Source organism: Lepisma saccharinum, chromosome 11 (assembly GCF_977018435.1).
Source record: "Lepisma saccharinum chromosome 11, izLepSacc3.1, whole genome shotgun sequence".
Classification (NCBI taxonomy): Eukaryota; Metazoa; Arthropoda; class Insecta; order Zygentoma; family Lepismatidae; genus Lepisma; species Lepisma saccharinum.
The window spans coordinates 48398423-48414870 of NC_139239.1; the positions used below are offsets into that span (position 1 = coordinate 48398423).

At 37.6% G+C, this 16448-nt stretch overlaps 2 protein-coding genes across 5 annotated transcripts in view; one reads left to right on the top strand and one right to left on the bottom strand.

Annotated features, from left to right (window-relative positions):
- teq (Tequila) overlaps nucleotides 1-4079 on the bottom strand; it is a 42053-nt gene extending 37974 nt beyond the window's left edge. For 2 of the 4 annotated variants that reach the window (XM_083131048.1, XM_083131045.1), the window contains exon 1: nucleotides 3676-3947. The gene's annotated coding sequence lies outside the window, so the exon portion shown is untranslated. Of the gene's footprint in view, nucleotides 1-1652; nucleotides 1804-3675; nucleotides 3948-4052 lie in introns of those variants that run through there. The other 2 variants (XM_083131047.1, XM_083131046.1) reach the window with 2 other exon arrangements.
- A 129-nt stretch (nucleotides 4080-4208) lies between these two features.
- LOC145995232 (RNA exonuclease 4-like) overlaps nucleotides 4209-16448 on the top strand; it is a 28050-nt gene continuing 15810 nt past the window's right edge. The window contains exon 1 of the mRNA XM_083131798.1: nucleotides 4209-4308. The gene's annotated coding sequence lies outside the window, so the exon portion shown is untranslated. The remainder of the gene's footprint in view (nucleotides 4309-16448) is intronic.

The following is a 16448-nucleotide window of genomic DNA, read 5'->3' on the forward strand; positions in this document are numbered from 1 at the left end:
TATGTGACAGACTTCTTTTTAAAATTAATTGGAAGAATATCACATGTATCGAAATTAACTAGAACGTGTTGCACAAAATGGGAATGAGATAAAAATGTGATATTTAGCAATTTAATCCTCTTAACTTAAAAAGAATGTTATTTGGGGGATGGTGAATATTTGCTCGAACTTTGAGGATAGCTGGGGGATGCTTCTAATGGTATAAATGAGAAACAGGTGGAACAGTGCTTTACGTAAGTTTTTCTGTTGGAAATGCTTCCCCGAAGACACAATGGGAATTGTAATTGTCACCTTGTATTCAAAGGGCCCCAGGTTCAATACCCGGCGGAGGGCACATGGTGGTTCGTATCAGTCTCGATCAGCTGATTTGTGCATAAAGTGGACTCAAAACAAACACTAGGAAAGACTCCTAGTTGGGAAGATGGGATCCTCCTGCTCCTCCATTCCCCACTCTGCTCATCATTCTTCCCCATTCTCACAATTAGCCAAAAGTGGCAGAAAACGGCCATAGATAAGAAAATAACTAAATAAACAATGCATCTTCATTGCCATGATTAGAAAACGTTACAGAAAAGGGACGCAAAAGTAGGAAATATACATAAATTTGAAAACTGTGTATTTTAACAATAAAATGTCATTTCTGCAGGAAAGTCAATAACTTGTACGTTCTTTTTACACTATGATAAAATATATTGAGGAAACTGATGTGTAAATCCGAGTGTTCTAAACATGTTGTAATTTTAGAATTTGAGAACAAACATTATGACCAAAATAATTGTAATTCCAGAAACACTATTATTCTTGTAACAATAATTTCTTGCCGGTGTGATCCTATACACTGACAATGATCAATGCTGTTAACGTACTGAATCATTGATTGGTGGCACTATTGCTTTGTAAGATTAGTAGAAAATGGATCACCCGTTTTTGCACTGTAAGTTGGGTTTTACACAGTAATTATCGATATTTTGCTGTCTGTTACGCCATCAATATCCACAGGATTTGTTCCAGGGGTGGCACAAACGGGGCATTTTTTTCCTGGCGGTGTAGCAAATGAGGCATGATTCTTCCTGAAATAGCGATGCAGCTAAAATAAATGGCTATTACCCAGAATATATTCATATATGCCAGTTAGTTATCTGGATATTAGAATTATTCAGATGCCAATGAAATAAAATACGCAGATATTTATAATCTGCGATATAATGATATTTAGAATCTAGATTATCTGTATTTGCATGTAATGGACTTTGTCTTTGTGAGTCTCTTGCAAAACTAAGCAATATTTTCATTTATTTTTGACGCCGTTGCCACATTCAAAAATTACCTCAAAATGCTGAGAAAAATGTAGTTGTAGCGAAATTTTCGCTACAACTACAGGAATTTTGTAGCTTCGCTACCGCTACAACTACAATTTTAAAAATGTGCCGCTACAGCTACCGCTCCAAATTTTGTAGCTAGTTGCAGTAGAATAAGTAAGTACCAATGTGAAAAAGGTACTACTTTACTATAGGGGTGACACCTATCAATCATTTACTTCACACTTTTTTACATTGCTAACGTACTATCCTGGAATGCGGAACATTTCTTTAGGTGAAATAATGAATTTCTAACGAAAATAATGTCTATTTCTTACATTTACGAGTACTTACTGTTACTAGTTATTTCAATTCTGGAACAAACATTACGGCGTTAGCGTACTGGTTCATCGCACGTTGTGTGAGTGTTTTGTCAATTTATGAAGTGTTGCAACCTTGTTCACCAGAAAATACCTTCTTTCGTGCCCGGATTTGAAATTATGCTATTACCACTGATGTTAGCCCCACAAACGGTAAAATTTAAGTATCCCCGAAATGCATTTCTTCAAATTTACAGGAGAAATTACTTACTGAATGCAGTTTCTTTAGCATTGTGGAAGTTCGGGGAAGTGTTTTCTCGCATCGTTCATTCAATTTTGCTGGTAAATCATCTATTTTTCGATATAAATGTGTGACCGATGCACGAAAGCTCTTGCATCCATTTACTTCCAGGTGGATGTAGACTGTGTGTGATGACGTAATCCCAGTCAATCCCAAACACGTGTTTTTATAACTGAAGAAGGTACATTTCCGCAAATGGTTTGTGGGGCTATGTGGCACTGTTTCATGGGGCTATGCGAGAATGGTATGTGGGGCTACGCACATTTTTTTCGAAACCAATTTTTAACTATTGTAACCTATACATGACCCTACCTAAACTAACCTTACCGGAAATGGTTCGTGGGACTATGTATGAATGGTTCGTGGGGCTATGCGTCAATAGTTTGTGGGGCTACGTAGGTATTTTTTGTTGGAGTGGGGTGGAAACACTGCATGCCGACTACGGTAGTGAAACTGTGACTGCCATTTAGCATGTTACTGAAGGGAAAAAGAAACAAACAAAACTTACTTCATACGTTGAAAATATAGATTATTTCCGCGAAAAAAAAACGAAATGGCCCCTTCAAGGGTAAATTTCTCGTATCGGACAAACGGCTGAAATTTGCTAGTTCATTTAATTTGAATATTCGTACTTACGTATTCTGCATTGAGAAACATTGCTGAAGGTGGCATTTCGCTTATTTCACGAAAATAAGCTCTATTTGCGACATATCGAGTAAGTTTTCTTCATTTCTTTTTTCCTTCGGTAACACGCAAAATGGCGGTCACAGTTTCACTACCGTACTCGGCATGCAGTGTTTCCACCCCACTGCACCCAAAAATACCTACGTAACCCCACAAACCATTGACGCATAGCCCCACGAACCATTTTCGGTAAGGTTAGGTTAGGTAGGGTCACTATAGGTTACAATAGTTAAAAATTGGTTTTAAAAAAATATACATAGCCCTACACACCATTGACGCATAGCCCCATGAACCATTGAAACATAGCCCCACGAACCATTGACACACAGCCCCACAAATCATTTGCGAAAACGTACCTTCTTCAGTTACAAAAACACGTGTTTGGAAACACTGACCGGGATTGACTGGGATTACGTCATCACACACAGGCTACACCCACCTGGAAGTAAAGGGATGCAAGAGCTTTCGTGCATCGGTCACACATTTATATCGAAAAATACATGATTTACCAGCAAAATTCAATGAACGATGCGAGAAAACACTTCCCCGAGCTTCCACAAGTCTAAAGAAACTGCATTCGGTAAGTAATTTCTCCTGTAAATTTGAAGAAATCCGTTTGTCCGATACGAGAAATTTACCGTTTCGGGGATACTTAACATTTAATCCACAAACAATTGACATTAGCCCCCAAAACAATTTTCCGTAAAGTTAGGTTAGGCAAGCATAGTTAAAAAAAAATACTCGACACGTCATGTTCTAGTGAAAACACGGCGAGTTTGAAACACTGACTACGGGGTTTACGTCATATAACACACGGAACATTGTGCTCTCGTGCAGAAAGCAAATAGCGGCAGCAGAAACAGCGTGTCGGACAGAGATTTTCGCAGAAAACAACATGCATTCGCATTAACATGGATCAAAACTACATTCACGAACTTCCACAACGCTACAGAAAATTATTTGCGTAAGTACTTACTGAGTGAGACTCCTCCTACGGTTTCTAACACGCACTGTGCACCAAAAACTTTTTGCTTTCTACTGCATTTAAACATTTCATACTGCTCCTCACTACCTTGTATATGTAGAACGGGATAGGACAATGTCACGTATAGTTATTAGCTATATTCTCTAACAATTCACGGGCCTCCCCGATGATACAGTCGTAGTGTCGTCGCCTTGTAATCAAGAGGTCCCGGGTTCGATACCCAGTGAGGCACATAGTGGTTCGGATTCCACTTTAAACTGTAGGTCCAGTCCCTATTAGCCTTATGTCCATAAAGTGAACCTAAAACACCAATTCAATCTAACAATCCATGCCTCTTCATGGCCGCATCCATCTTGCTCCTTTGCAGACGACAAGAAGGCATGTGACATATGACCTGCACTTTGTTGTATTTCCCGTGTATATATATGTAATAATATCATAAGTTGTTAATCATTGGATCGTACAGATTTACTAGTAACTTGTTTCATATAAGTTAGCTCCGTAAATTAAATATTTCCCTTTCCTACACCAGCAATATATTCTTTTAGGTATCTATTTGCTGCATGGTGCTGGACAATTAGGTATATCATACATGATGTACAAAATTATACAGCATACCCGAGAAATATATATTTTGTACAATGCAATCGGTTCACAGGCGTTGTGAAAATAAGTTCTGTGGTGGTATGATATTAGAAATTGAAATGAATGCTAATAGTTGTAAGTGATCCAATTTCTCATTTTTTAATATCTAATTTAAGGTTTGAGGTTTATTATATACATTATATTAAAACTTCCATGCAGTTTCGTGTTTAATTTTCGAAAAAGTCATGTCTAGGTTAAAGGCATGGCCTCCTCCTACTTTTTAAACATATTTATGGACATACAATTATTTGCATTGTGCCGTTTAAATTTATTCAATATGCAGATGATCTTTGTATATTCCTAAATACCAATCAAATGGAATAGGAAATAAAAATAAAAATATTTTTAAAATTCTAACAAATCGAAACAAGCTACTTACATAAAAATCTACGGTACCAAATCTACAATTAGGATTTTTGATTGAAAACTGCTCAACGGAATAATACAGTGATGTGTAATAGAATACCACAACTAAACTGATATAACATTCGATTCTATATTGTCCTGGTGCAGTACTACGACAAATAGCAACAAAACACATGGGGGAAGACATTCTGCAGTCATATATTAAAATGTTGGTACCAGTAGAATAAGCCGGAGACACATTAAACTCGTTTGTTTTGAAATAAAAATCATTGCTACTTACCTCATATGCATAGCGGAAGATTTTTCAATCTGGGGATCCCTTTTTTTCCCATGAAAAAAGCGTTATTTTTAGGATTATAATCATTTATTTGTCGTTGCTAATTCGGCGCGCAAATTTTGACTCACGTTGTCTATTGTCAGCTGATGTGCAGTGTTTCCAAACTTATGAAACGATAAATGCCGCACAAACTATTCACAAAAGGTTTTTAAACGAAAATTGAGGCTAGACTCTACTTTACGTCCTTATCTGTATGGTGATTGCTGCTTTGCGTTCGCGGTGCGCGATCGTTGTGCGGCACCGGGCATCTCTTCGGGTAAGTACCTTTTTCTTTTTACGCTTTCTGTTCACGATAGCCCCACTATCCATTCACGGGGTCGAGGTAAGCCTACGAGGTTAGATTAGGCCTGTTAGGTTAGGTTCCATTAGCACTCATTTCACCCCTAAATATGTGCATCATCATCTAAAAAATTCCTCAGTACGTTCAATTGCGCATATCCGGACAACATCGGTTTTTCTCGATTTACTCCTTCAGGAAATATTTGTTCGCTTTGGGATTTACGTTGTTGAATTCCTTATAAAATAAGCTTTCCAACGATATATGACACGTATTCCTTAGGAAAAGGACGTAAACTAGAGTCTTACTCGCTCACACGTCATCTTGTCAAACTACTGCGTGGTTGCTACACTGTGAGGGGGTTACATAACCGAACGCACGGAACATTTGAATCACGTAGTCGACAGTAATGGCGGCACGAGCTATCGTACAACGGAGATGCATGATTGACGAAAAATACCTTATTTACAGGTAAAATACGTTGCACGATTCTAAAAAACAATTTCCCCGGCTTCAGAAAGTCCCCAAGAACGCAATTCTGTAAGTACAGTAGAATAGGTAAGACAAGAAACTCCTCGAGGCCTCACGCCCAAGCCATATGTAGGGGAAGGACGCACAGAAGCAGGGTTGGCAGTGCATACGGGTCAAATGTCTACGCAGAACGAGAACACAAGAAAACTAAGCAAGACGATCTGAGTGGTATGGTGGTAAACATACAACTGAATGACCGCGTTCTGCTAAGATGGAATCAATTTTGAACATCTTCAAACGGGGTTTGTTAATTTTCACCAAGGAATACAATTCTGGTGTGCGTCAAAGGGGGTGTTGTTTTGAACGAGCCACTGAATGAATCATAATGTCTTTTCGGGAGGAGGAAGAAGTCGCAGGATTTATTTGTACGTTATGGCATGAGGCGTTGTCAACAACAACAACACTGTTTCGTGTCAAATTTGTGGTATTAATCGCCAAAAGATTTTCCAGATTTGAACATTAACCTCCAGCATGTACAACAATTACACGTTGCCCTTTAGACACCGGTGCTTTGACGGCAGCCGCGGTTCCATCCACCCAAGCTTCTTTCTTTGTTGTCGAGCTGTGAAAATAAGTCCGTCAACGTAAACAATGGGTCGTCCTTGTCGACGAAAGATTTTTATGGCTTTGAGGTACGATGAACGTAAACTTCTTACTTCGTCCTTTTCTATAAGCAATTGTCTATTATTTTCTGCTTTTACCACTTAAACTCTAGGTCACGTATTATCTTCCGCACACACCAGACACTGCCTTGGAACTCTATTCTTTGTTTCAAAACCCTTCGGATACCTTCCCCGTCCGTAAGGTGAAATTCGTGCACAACACGCCTAACAACACACTTATCGAACTCGTCTATATGACTTTTGATTTTTCGGCGAGATCGTGTTCTATGGGGCGTATGAAAGTGTTTCTTCAACGTAGTGCATGCTTTACTTTCTATTAGTATAATTCTTCTCACACTGCTGAAGGAAACACCACATGCGCAAGCCACCCTCCTTTGCAATTGGTTTTCGGACATACGAACTCCCACCTGGCCTTTCATAAATGCATTGACATTATATACAATTTCTCGCCCTTGGCTGTGGATTACTTTCCGTCCACCGAGTTTACTTGCTTTCTCTGAACTGCAAGCTTCCATGCTAGCAAGTACACTGCACACAAAACAAACACACACTTTAAATTAAGACAGGCAAGTCGATCGCATTGTTTCTCGGTGCTCACACAACATTAAGACGTTCGGCAACCCTGCCTGTGTGCACGATAGGGGAAGTTCGCGCATGCGCTTGCCGCGTTTCCGATCCAGCACATCGGTGGGAGAGTTTCTTGTCTCACCTCTTCTACTGTACTTTCTCGTCTTTTCTCCTGTAAATTTTAAGAAATCCGTCTCCGGCTTATACTACTGTTACCAAAATGTTATTTCTTTTTTTAAAAAAATATTACTGCTTTGCTAATCAAAACACGATACATAAATTGGAAGTAACTCAAAGATGTATATTAAGAAGATGCCTTGGGTTTATGAAAAGTGGTAACAGTATGGTCTAGGGAAAACACATTTCTTCAAATTTACAGGAGAAACTACGGAACTGAGTTTCTGTAGATTTTTGAAAGCTCGTGGAAGTGTTTTCTCTCTCTTCGTTCAACTTATTCGGCCAGTGAATCATGTATTTTTCGACCCCCGGTCAATGTTTCCAAACTCGCCATTGTTTTGCCAGAACATGACTATTTTAACTATGTTTGCCTAACCTCACAGAACCTAACCTAACCTTGCGTGCATGGTTCGTGGGGCTATTTAAGAATGGTTTGTGGGGCTATCGGCAACATTATAGTATAAGGGAAACAGATTTCGGTATAATTTAACAATACAGGGAATTTCTCCAATTTGTTTGAAATTTCGGATACTTACTAATTTGGGTCTCCTAATCACGAATCTGCACTTAAAATTTGGCGCTCACGTATAGAAATTCCTGAATTATGGCTAGCCCCACGGACCATTGGCGCTAGCCCCACGGACCATTGGCGCTAGCCCCACGAACCATTGGTGCGTGGTTAGGCTAGGTTAGGTTAGGAAACATAGTTAAAAAATTTTAGGGTCGTAGTAATATCAGGAATATATATATTTCGTTCTTTAAGTATTCGAAACGGAAAATCTTGCGATAAATAATGAGCAATTGTGCATTGTCGGTTGCGATGACTGACCCTCTTATTTTGCAAGTTTGACACGTGAGTGCCAAATTTTAACTTCAGATTCGTGATTAGGAGCCCTAATTTAGTGATTATGCCAAATTTCAAACAAAATGGAGAAATTCCCGGTATTGTAAAATCGCTCCCTAGTTTTGATCCATTTTAATGCGAAAACATGTCCTTTTCTGCGAAAATCTCTGTCCGACACGCTGTTTGTGCTGGCGCCATTTGATTTCTGCACGAGAGTACAATGTTCCGTGTGTTAAGATGACGCAACCCCATAGTCAGTGTTTCAGCCTCGCCGTGTTTTCACTAGAACATGATGTGTCGAGTATTTTTAATTTTATTTTTTATTATTTTTTTTAACTATGCTTGCTTAACCAAACTTTACCTAACCTTATGGAAAATGGTTTTTGGGGCTAACGTCAATGGTTTTTGGGGCTAACGTGAATGATTTTTGGGGCTAACGTCAATGGTTTTTGGGGCTAACGTCAATGGTTTGTGAGGCTAACGTCAATGGTTTGCAACGTATTAGCATAATTTCAAATCCAGGCACGAAAGTAGGTATTTTTCGGTGAACGAGGTTGCAACACTGCATAAATCGACAAAACACTCGCACAACGCACCCTGAACCAGTACGCTATCACCCGCCATAATGTGTTACAGAATCGAAATAACAAGTAACAGTAAGTACTCGGAAATGTAAGAAATAGACATTATCTTAGTTAGAAATGCATTGTTTCTCCTTAGGAAATGTTTCGCATTCCAAAATAGTACGTTAACAATGTAAAAAATATGATTTATAGGTGTTTCCCTTATACTATAATAGTACCAAGCTATCCATGCATGGTTCATGGGGCTATTAGAATGGTTTATGGGGCTACACGTGCATGGTTCGTGGGGCTATCTGTGCATGGTTCCTGGGGGTTTCGAACCTGGAAAAAAATACGGCTCCGGTACCCCTTTCTACACCCTCGATTTCAGGCACATTTTAAATATTTTCATAAAAATATTTAGTTCCTCATAACAAACAGTGTTTGCAAATAGCACGGAAGTTAATTTTTTAGATCTACGTGCTACGATACTTAAGTTTTTTATGAAATTATAATTCATTGCGTAACATCAAAAAGGTTTTTCAGAACTTCTATGATGGTGAATGATGGATTCATGTCACAGGCGCAAGTCTGAAGATTTCGGATCATCGATTCATGTCACAGGCGCACGTCTGATTTTTTCTTTCTCTTCTTATGATTGACTTGTGCAATGGGAACATTTGCGATTGCGATATGTTATTTGAGTGATATATTGGCGGATTGGACATTTCAGACATTGGATTTCATTTATGCGACTTCAGAAATTGGAAATAATTATTTCTTTTTGGCAACTGCAGGCCGTAAATGGGAGGGTTGTTTTTTCTAAATGACTTGTGGGATGGGATAATTTGCTACTTCTTATTTTTATGATGGGAAGGGAGTGGGGGGTGGTATTCTGTGGAAAAGGACAACAAGGACTTTCAATGTAGGAGTTACTTCATTTTTGGACTTACAAATTGAACTTCGACCCACAATTCAATACCTGGGTACTAGTTTACTATCCTTCGGACAGATTTCTTCATTTCTACAGAAGAAACTACTTACCGTAATAAGTTCCTGTAGTATTGTCTAACATCTGGAAGGTGTTTTGTGTGATGTGGGAATGTTTCATCGCAGAAATTCAACCATTGACGCATAGCCCTACGAACCATTCATACATAGCCCCACAAACCATTTCCGGTAAGGTTAGGTTAGGTAGGGTCACAATAGGTTACAATAGTTAAAAATTGGTTTCGAAAAAAAAATGCGTAGCCCCACACACCATTCTCGCATAGCCACACACACCATTCTCGCATAGCCCCACGAACCATTGACACATAGCCCCACAAACCATTTGCGGAAACATACTTTCTTCAGTTACAAAAACACTTTTTTTTTAAAAAAAAATTGATCAAAAAAACGTGAATACACATTAAAAAATGATCCGCGAAGCAGATAGGTAAGTACAAATGTCAAAAATTGACGAAACGCAGAAGTTATAGGTGTCCGAAGGATAGTAAACATTTACAGAATAGGGTACCCGACCCAAAAATACAAAATGAGTAACACGAAAGTAGAAGAAGATTGCAATACTGCAAACCCTGTGATCATCGACAACACTTCAAGATTTCTCCGCCATATTGTGTGTGAGAGGAACGAACAATAATTACTCGATATGTGGAAAATTGAAGCTATTTTCGTTAAAAAAGCAAAATCCCACCTTAAACAATGTTTCACAATGCATGATAGGCAAGTACGAATGTAAAAAAATTACTAAATGAATGAGTGAAATGTGTTTTCCCTATAACGTACTGTTACCATGAAAAGTACCACAAACATTGCAGAGAGGATCAGTATGGTATCTTCCTTCATATTCAGTCAAATTTAGAATACAACTTAGATTTTCCTGTACAGTTTTATAAACATAAACACTTGCCTGCTCAAATTGAAACAAAAGACAATGCTCATACCACTTACATGTGCAGATGGATCAAAATCCATACAAGGAATAGTGAAACAAATAATTAGGCTATGGATACCAGACGTCCGGTTCTTCCCGGACATGTCCTACATTTTAGCCTTATGTCCGGCGTCCAGGAGGAATTTGAAAAATATCGTTAATTACCTAAATTTTGAACGTCATATTATAAATTAGGAAAATACGTGTTTGAGTTGAACAAAGATTGATTGAATTGTTGCTTTAAGTCCACTTTATGCACAGAAAGGCTAATCGAGACTTGACCTACAGATTATGGTGGGAGCCGAACCACTATGGTATGTGCCTGCACCGGGTATCGAACCCAGGATCGCTTGACGTTACTACTACGCCATCGGGGAGGCTCAGTTGAACAGAAAATCACTTCCAAACTCAATAGTGAAATTTATTTTGATTTAGTCATTGCCCAAAAATAAAATAAAAGTTTGTCCTGCCATATCAAAAACGAAAGCAATTTATAAATATTTTTGGGGGTGCAGATTCTGATGATGTCACTGTTCGGTGCATGAGCGAAATTTCTTGCCTTGGGGTTTATACTGATGGAACAAGGTGTTTCTTATTCAATATTTTGATTGTAAACAGGGGTATAGAGAACAAAGTTATTGAACTAAAAATTACCCCAGATGAAACTTCTTGAACCATTTCAAGTTACGGTAATCGCTTAGTCACGGTGCAAATGTTGAGAGTGGTTTAATATACGCATTTTCAAAGAGTTTGTACATCAGTTTCTCAAAAATATATTTTGAGAAACCAGAAATTTGGGAAAAATTGGTTCCTCTAAAAAGTACCAGTTAAAACGTAGTAAGAAGTGTGTTGTTTAGTTTTGATTACAAGTTTGGGAATTTTGCATTTAAGAATAAGAAATCAGTTTTTTTACAAAAAAAAAAAACAACCTGAAAGTGCCAAATTTAAATTAAATTTAAATTTAAATTCGGTTAGTTTCAGCTAAGCAAGAACTCAATCAGGCTAGCGCCAACGGTATAGCAATAAAAATAAATCTTTCTAACTTGTTCTAGAAATGTGTATTATTTCTTTCAAATGTTTTGTGTCATACATTTTGACTTAAAAGTCCGGTACTATTATCGTATGGGCAAAACACCTCCGAATCATATATTTCGGACTTCTTTACATTGCTAACGTGTTGCGGAACATTTCTTAAGGCGAAATAATGCATTTCTAACTAAGATAATGTTTATTTTCTCTATTTACGAGTACTTACTGTTACTTGTTGTTTCGAATCTGTAACACATTATGGCCGTGATAGCATACTGGTTTAGGGGGCGTTCTGAGAGTGTTTTGTCGATTTATGCAGTGGTGCAACCTCGTTCACCGGAAAATATCTACTTTCGTGTCCCTATTTGAAATTATGCTAATACGTCGCATTTACGTGTAGAACTTGTGAAATAACCTTGCGATTTACCACGTTCATTGTCCATCTTCCTTTCGCAATTCGGAACCATCTTTCTTTCGCAATTCGTTAATGCTCTTCCTTTACGCACAACCATCTTGCAACCTTGAATATTGACGTCAGACGAGGAATGCCTACGTGGTTAGGTTCCATTAGCATAAATACAAAGAAAAAATAATATTTTCGCTAAGAGACGCGTTACCTTTGTATTGCCTAACATGAAAAAGGTCTCTCCTGTGACGTCAGAACACAATGTTGCTAGGGTGTTGTGCGATAAGTGACACCCATTCGGGTCGGAACCATCTTTCTTTCGAAATTTGTTAATGCTCTTCCTTTACGCACAACCATCTTGCAACCTTGAATATTGACGTCAGACGAGGAATGCCTACGTGGTTAGGTTAGGCCTGTTAGGTTAGGTTCCATTAGCATAAATACAAAGAAAAAATAATATTTTCGCTAAGAGACGCGTTACCTTTGTATTGCCTAACATGAAAAAGCTCTCTCCTGTGACGTCAGAACACAATGTTGCTAGGGTGTTGTGCGATAAGTGACACCCATTCGGGTCGGAACCATCTTTCTTTCGAAATTTGTTAATGCTCTTCCTTTACGCACAACCATCTTGCAACATTGAATATTGACTTCAGACGAGGAATGCCTACGTGGTTAGGTTAGGCCTGTTAGGTTAGGTTCCATTAGCATAAATACAAAGAAAAAATAATATTTTCGCTAACAGACGCGTTACCTTTGTATTGCCTAACATGAAGAAAACTTTCCTGTGACGTCAGAACACAATGTTGCTACAATGTTGTGCCATAAGTGACACCCATTCGGGTCGGAACCATGTTTCTTTCGTAATTCTCTTCCTTCCAACCTTGAATATTGACGTCAGACGTGAGACGATGAATGCCTACGTGGTTAGGTTAGGCCTGTTAGGTTAGGTTCCATTAGCATAATTACACAGAAAAAATATAAAAAAACCTCTCTCCTGTGACGTCGGAACACAATGTTGCTACAATGTTGTGCGATAAGTGACACCAATTCGGAAAAAATGGCTTGTTCCGAACTCGACAGGTGGTTCTAGTGAAAACACGGTGAGGCTGAAACACTGGCTACGGGGTTGCATCGTCTTAACCAACACACGGAACATTGCACTCTCTTGCAAAAAGCAAATGGCGTGAGGAGAAACAGCGTGTCGGACAGAGATTTTCGCAGAAAACAACACGCATTCACATTAAAATGGATCAAATCTACATTCAAGAACTTCCAAAACGCTCAAGAAAATGATTTCCGTAAGTACTTTCTCCTGTAAATTTGAAGGAAATTTCAAGGAATCCGTTTTGCCCATACGATAATGTTACCAAAAGTCCTACATTTTGGGACATTATGTCCTACATTTCCCTTACAGCGATCTGGTAACCCTATCTATGGACCATGTGTTGGAATATTTTTCAATATTTACAACAAAAAGTTTATGCAATATTTTATTTTATGTAAATCAAATTTGTTCCAGGGTGTGGAAATCACAAATAACCTAGATCTTGTGTTCCCAAAGTGAGTAAAAAAAAACCTCCTATCTTACACTACTTTCACAATTTTTTATTTAAAAACTGCTTGTATGCATAGTTCTGAAGTTGAAAAAACACATGCAAATGCCACCACCACTAAAACTAGCACTCCTAAATTAACAAGAAAAAGTAAAATCACTATCACGATGAAACTCAACTTTCCGAACCTAACAATGTAAAGTTATTGACACCATTAAATCTAACGATGACAACAAAATAAACCTGATCATATCTAAGAGAAAACCATAGCCAAGAAATATCCATACATACCTTGAAAATTGCATTTTCACCGCTTTGAGCATTTTTTCCCATAAAAAATTGTATGCACACTCAAAATAGCAAAAAGACAAGTGCATTTTATTTAAAACGATAGATTCAATGTTTTATGTAATGTGCAGAAACCAAAAATATCTGAGATATTTGATGCCAATAGTATCACATAAAACTACGCATTACTTCTACAAAAAGCTAAAAACAACATAATTTTCACAAACCATGCAAAATTTTCCACTTTCTAGCAGTGTCGCAGAGCCTCAAGGGTATATATTAAATTTAAATGATTCTAAGAGTGAGTTGTGTGCAATTCAGAGATCATACAATAAACTATTTAAATGTTCAATGTGTAATTACATGCATAAAGAGTTACAATTTCTAAATGGAGATGTAAGACTATTCACCTTTTTTTTTCTGCTATAAGAACAAACTCAGTGTAAACACATACACATGGCTTCTGAGGGATCCTATTGGGCCCAAGTTCCTTTAGTTTTATTGCGATTTCATGATGCTATTTTGCAATGCAATTTTAACATGGTTCGATTTTGATTTACTTCTGTTAACACATACTGCTGAGTTTTAGCGATTTTGTTCAATATATGCTTTCGTAGTTAGGTTAGGCAGGCCAGGTTTGGTTCTCTTAGCATTAAAATAGAGTCCCTAAATGCACTCTACCGAGGTTCCGATTTACTTCTACATTAATTCTACAATACTTACTGTCGCTTGTCAATGGAAAATACATTGTCCATGGGAAGCATGCATGCTTGCGAAAGGTAATTTTTAAGTTGTTGTTTCTTTTTTTTAACATCAATAATTTTTTCGAAATCCAAACAGTTCTCATTACTTTAAGGGAGGTTCAAATTTCATGTGACAATGATTGCCAAAATTCTACGATAACTAGTCTTCTTGCTACGAGAATTTTAAAAAAAATCATAAAACAATCGGAACCATTACCCGATTTGGACATCACAAGTCCTCAACATTTTTATAAAAAATCTAAATAATTCACCACTGTATTCATTTGAACAATATGGGGAGAGTGTAAATCATCCTTTTTTAGTATTCTAATCATTCCTCAGAAATAAATAAACTTTAAAATAAATTGATAAATAATCTAACCATGAAATTTAGGTAATTGTTTGATGTGCGAAACATCCAATTGGTTATATGTTTCTATCTTTTTGAAGGAAATAGGAAAACCTTATAAATTCATTCTCAAGTCTATGTGATGTATGTAGATATATGTGTATGAGTATGTGTTTAAATATTAGGTAGCCTAAATGAAAATTTTTATTTTTGTTGCATTTCATGATTCATTATAGTTAAATAAGTAATTCTAGTTAATTTAATTCCATTTGTCTGTTAAAATTATAATGTAAAAAGATAAGCATAAAACTGTTTGTTGCTGTAATTTCAAATATATTTTATTTAATAATTAAAATATAAGTTTTGTAATTTGTGATAAGGCAGTTGATAAGGCAGTGGTCACGAAGTTACCTAATTATCAATTGTACAGTTTACGAGAGTTAGAACTTTAATTATTGTTTTTTAACTTTTAGTGGACGTTAGCCTCTTCTGCTTGTAGTAAGCCTCCCGAGATAGAGGTTTTCAAGTGCATGCTTTTCAAATGTGCAGTGCTGAAAAATAATCGTAGAAGGATAGGTAGCTGGAATTGTTTTTTTTTTCCCTCAAAGGATTTTGCTCTTGTTGGAAGGAAAATTTTGGTATCCCCTTCCCAAAAACACATTTAGAAGAAGAAAATTTAAATATTATGCAAAAAAAAATATTTGGAGAGCCCTCTGGCCCATGCAATATACCAAGGTGATAAAAAAATATCTAAAATTATAATACTGTTAGGGTTCTACAACTAATTCTTCAATAGTTCATTGAAGAAGAAAAAAAGGTGTTTTATGCAATACTAATAATAGCATGACAGGTGCCAATAAGCACCATACTCTAGCAGTATAAAGTAAAGTGCTCCCCTGTGCTATGCACCATGCCATGAAGGCGTATAGGGGGTGTGGGGTTAGGGCCCCACACTTTCTTGATCACGGTCGAAGGTGGGGGTGATGAGAACAGCACCACACCCCCGGCCACGTTTATCCCCCCCCCCCCGAGTTTCCTCCAGGTAACCACTTTATATGACACTGGGAGGGCGATGGAGCTGCTTGAAGAGGTGGAAAAAAAATCTGGTTCCCCACCGGGGATCGAACCCGGGTCTCTCGCATGGTAGTCAGATGCCTTAACAACTGAGCTACCGCAGCTTCCTACACTCTAGCAGTATGCTAGATAAATATTGTTTTATTGTATGTACAGTACTGTCACCAACCATTTTCTTCATCTTGTGCTAAATGGGGATAAACATGTGAGCAGACAATAGTTTACAAAAATGTATTTTTCAGAAAATTGTAGCTTTTTAATACTTATTTTCAAAATGATCCCCAAAAATTATATTTTCTCAAAGTGTTTTGTGGTACATTCAGGAACTATACGGCGTACGCTTTTAGAAGGAACATGAATTCAGCCTATAGGCAGCTCGTGCAGTCACGCTGTTGCCAAAACAACTGCTAGCGGAAGGGAAATACAGATAACTCGCTGTGTCCAATATTCAGCTTTTTATGGGTATAATGCATGCACGTGATATTTGAGTACAATGAAATATATAGTGAAGAATTCTACCCAGGATTATATCATATCACTGCAGCATAT